Source organism: Notothenia coriiceps, unplaced genomic scaffold, assembly GCF_000735185.1.
Source record: "Notothenia coriiceps isolate Sejong01 unplaced genomic scaffold, NC01 NC01_scaffold00034388, whole genome shotgun sequence".
Taxonomy (NCBI): Eukaryota; Metazoa; Chordata; class Actinopteri; order Perciformes; family Nototheniidae; genus Notothenia; species Notothenia coriiceps.
The window spans coordinates 1-4,861 of NW_011367089.1; the positions used below are offsets into that span (position 1 = coordinate 1).

Below are 4,861 nucleotides of genomic sequence, written 5' to 3' on the forward strand. Positions count from 1 at the left end.
AGCTGATCTCTCTCTTCCGTCTAGATTAGACTTCACTCTCGTTTATGTCCATATCGATCAGATCCAGCTAGTTCTAGATAATGATATGACTACCTGCTTATTAAAAGACACCTAAACAATGAGTGTCGCTATGCAACCGGGTGAGGCCACAAAGTATAGCGCAGCATTATGCATTTGTTTACATGCCCACCGGAACCCCGATGCATTACCAACAGATCAACGCACAATCAACCTAGACAGGACATCTCTTTCTCCACATTAAGTGTTACACATTAGAATTGACTATTATTGTCTGTCACATACTCTTCTTGTCTGTCACATAAGTGGCGCAACTGAAGCGGTATTGCGCTAAAGGGAAATTATTTTGACCGAAGAGATTTAGATTTGCTGGCTAACGGGAACTCCGGCGTCACCATGTTGTGTGCTTCGCGGATGCGCTCGGCTCCTCTCGACTGCTGCTCGGGTCTGCTCGGTCAGCTTCCGGATGAGGAGGCATTCATTCGACCAACTTACAGTAGATAACATTACAAACATTTTTAACAGGGGCCATAATAGTGTAAATAATGCTTGTTTTGGCAGTTATAACTGAATGTAATGTTTTCTACTTTTTTTAAACTGGGAAGGCATTTGCCTTCATCAGATGGAAAGTGTCTTGACCAACAACTTAAGTATTTCTTATAGCTATACAGGGCATGCAAGCGAGCAAACAAGAGCAAACAAACAAGTGAAATTAAGAATAAAATTGAACAATATAATATTGTGGTGGTTCATCTTATAATTCAGTCTAGAGAATGCACCAGACAGCATCTACAGTAAGACCTGGAAAAATCTAAATTTTCTAGGGGGAGGTCCCCCAAACCCTTCGTGCCATTTCGTCCGCGCGCATTTTTCAGGGCAATCTTTATTGGGCTCAGGGCCATCTGTAAATTAGCTTAGATGGCCCACAGGGCCATCTCCCAAAATCCTTAATGTCATGCACTGAACAGTATTGTCCTATAACAGAGGAATCATTGTAATCTAGTTTTGTTTAGTTTTTTGCTGGCATCATATATGATATTAACTGTGGGGTAATTAGTCAAAAAACAAACCTACAGTTTCAGTTTGATATCATTTTCAACAATTATACAACTCAAATAGTTCAGTAGGGCCCAGAGGCAAACATATAAGCATTCTTAGAGCCAAGAGCAGCATGGCTAAAGACCACTGCAAGGTTCAGGTTTATTTTCTTGGTTTCTTTAGAACTAATTGTTTGGCAGTAAGTCAAAAGTTCAACACATGCAGCTTCAACATGGAATTTAGATGAGCAGCAAAACATTTATAAAATGTTGATTCAAAGTTTTGTTTGGGAACATTTATTTCAGGAAAGTGATCAGAAGTACACACAAATTGTGAAATGTCCCAATCCTGCAAGCTTCAGCTTGAAGGTTATCCCCCAGCATGCAATCTTACCTGTATACTACCACTACCACTACTACAGTGGAACGAACACATTAGGGATCCTCTTCAAAATATGAAGCAATACAGCCTAAAACATTGTCATCACTATATTTTTGAAACTGATACTGACGTCATGGTGTGCAAAAACTATTGCTTGAACTTGAACATAAAGTGTAATGTATAATCAGATGTCCTGCAGGGGAAACACACCATCCAAATGTCTAATGTACTAAATGTTGCCAGTCTTAGAGCAAAGGGAGCATGATAGAACAATGAAGCAGTGCGTGAATAACTTTCACTCCATGCCATGTTAGGCGTCCAGACAGTGACACACAAAAACTGAAGGATTCTCCCAAGCCAAAGCTTTCAAGACTCCTCTTTTATTCAGCAGACAGAAATGAAGCTGACAGTTTAATCCACGCTGCTGGTCTCAGAATAAATCATGAAATGCTTTCAGTGATGCAATGCAGGCTCGGGCCAGGCAACAGTCCCTTGGAGTACAAATAAAGAGATTGGAAATATTTGTCAGAACTCACGCGAGATTTTGGAATCAAACACAAACTAAAGTGCACTAACTAAATCTGCTCTGGTTAGGAAAAGCACTGGTTTGTTTGTTACAACTGAGGTGCTTCACTTTCTCTTGGATAAGACACGCATGTGCATACGCATCATGTTTGAGGGGAATAGTACCAAATGTAATTGTTTTAAAGGCCTCCTTAGACCTTATCGTGCAGCAAAGTCAGCTAATGTCACTGTCGCTGTGGCAAAGGCCCAACTGTCAGCCGAGACAGTGTGAGGAAATCCTTTTTGCACTTGAACTATTACCAGAATTGTTCTGGGACGGGTATTTAAAAAGTCCTTATACATCTGAATACTGAATATTGTCATGCAGAACAAGGAGCACATTGCAAAGTAAGTACAAATAAAGTTTTTAATCACCTTTAGCAATATTCTGAGCAAAAGTCATACTACAACCTGCAGGAATAATGTGCAGCATAAAAAGGTACAATATGATTAAGGCACCTGTTTGTGGCACACTGAAATCAGTGCTAGTGTAGCGGCAAGGCAACAGATCAGAGCAGAGGTGATCTTTGGTTGATCAAGGGAGAAATTCTTGGTAGAAGATTTTATTTCCGCCTTCAAACCGCTTAATATGAAGCTGTCACCGCTCGTTTACTCTAGTGTGACACCACCTACTCCTCACTGGCCGTTACAACGTCGCACTTATAATGAACAAGTACTACAATATATTAGATAGTCTTAGCAGGTTTCACTTGGTACTGTAAAGTGAAGCCCAAATGTTTTAGAGTGTAAAATAAGCATTATGGTCAGGAAAGAGAGAGAAGAAGGCCAATACGTGTTTTTGAAAGCTGTCTCCTGGTGGCTTAACTCTAATAAATTAACACAGTTAGTAAGTGCATCTATTTTTATAACCATTTGCTCAAATTTGTACACGTTTTTGAGTGATTGTTAGCCAAACCCAAAGAGCAAGGACATATTTTAAAAATATATTGAGCAGTCCATCTTAAAACATCAATTTGAATATGCTTGGTGTGTGGGGAGATTAACTCACCAGGGGTCAAACTCGTGGATGATGCTTTCGAAGCGGATGACAGCAAAGAGCCTGGCGCTGAATCCGGCCACCCCGGCCAGGAACAGGATGGTGAAAGACAGCAGGGACTGCCATCCCGCCGGCTGCGACAGGCCGCCGGACAGACCTCCTCCTCCTGCCGCCGCGGCGGCGCTGCAACCTCTCTCCGCCACCGCCGTGCTGCTGCTCCCGTTCCCCGAGTACGACGCTCCGGAGTTCAGTGAGGATTTGTGTTTGTTGTCGGAAACCAGGTGATGCTCCGCCATATTCTATGTCAGCCCTGTCGTGTCAAGCTATCTGGTATCAAACAGGAAAGAAAAAAACCTTTTCCCTTTTCGCTGCCACGCTCAACTTCCGAACCCACTGGCACCTTTCCGAAAGCACCCTGCACCCCCCAAAACACCGTGTGTAATTACAAACGTTGTAACATTATTTCCTACCAAGTCCAGAAGCAGCTAAATAATACCAAGGAGTCACATAGCAGCAAGGTTTTGCGGCATACTGGAAGTGTCACATGCGGTTGGGGCAGTTCCTCCTTTCTTCCTTGGATCTGAATGAAGAGGCGGGAGCTTCGCGTGAAGCAGGAAGCGCTCTCAGCCTCTCACGGAGAGACAGGTACAGCCAAAAGGAACACAGCTCCGTGGGAGAGCCAATCCCATAGTGCGCGTTTGACAGACAACAAAAAGGACCAATGACAAAAGAGCCGCCTGACGCTGAAGACGCTATGCGAAGACGTCGGGTGACAGACAGCGGGATGGCCGTATAGCAGGCAAACAGCGCAGGGGCGCACAAGCCAATTATTTAAATGAATTTTGCTAAAAATATTGAACATATTGAGAAAGCAATATATAACATTACATGGCTTTATGTCACTTTAGGCCCTGATTGAAGCCAATACTTTATTTACATCGGAAGTAACATTCCTAATGGAGGTACAGTAGATAGCAATATCTAAGAAATGGGTACTTTTACACCCAAAATGATCATTAATTCTTTAGATTTGTTATGCCTCGACACAGTGAGGAAATATCCCAAAAAGAGGAAAACATTTTATTGAGTAAACGGTGGATGTGTTTTACAGCAGCAAAACTAGGCTAAATTCATTTAAGAATAATTCACCGCATGGAAGAAAGGATTTCTAAGCAGATGGGATATTACATAGAGTGATTCATTGATATAAAAAATATCAATCTGGAAGTGAAGTATTCCTTTAAGCCAGTTGACACTTGCAACTGTTTCATGCCGCTGTGAATAACATGTTTGATTCCATTTTGACCCCCCTGAAAAAAAAATGGGAACGCTCCCTTTTTAGATCCATTATTTATATATTCAAAGGGACAGTCGGTCAAATTCAACTTTATTATCAATATTTCTGATTAATCTAGACTACAGAAGACTTAGGCCTTCTCTACATGAATGTTCCTTATCTTATTGTAGACATTTAGATGCTGTTCCCTGAACGTCTAATATGCAGGCTACTGATATCGGGACCAATGGATGTTACCTTTCAGCAACACATTGCAACTTGTCACTACATAAAGCAATTTTTTATAATCATATAATGCTTTGATTAATTAATTAATCAATTAATTAATAATTAGCACTTCTTTATTAAATATTATGAATATGTCTTTATTATCAGGCTATGTTCAATCATTCAAAGTAGCAGTGATAAAACCGCTTCTTAAAAAGCACAACCTCGATCCAGAGGTTTTAGCCAACTATAGACCTATTTCTAATCTTCCGTTCCTCTCAAACATTCTTGAGAAAGCAGTCGCAAAATAGTTTTGTGATTACTTAAAAAACAATGATTTATTTGTAGATTTTCAGTCT

General features: G+C 40.9%; 1 pseudogene; it reads right to left on the bottom strand.

The window, feature by feature from the left end:
* Positions 1 to 2,965: 2,965 nt before the first annotated feature.
* Positions 2,966 to 4,561, bottom strand: LOC104962154 (dolichyl-diphosphooligosaccharide--protein glycosyltransferase subunit STT3B pseudogene; annotated as a pseudogene).
* Positions 4,562 to 4,861: the final 300 nt, after the last annotated feature.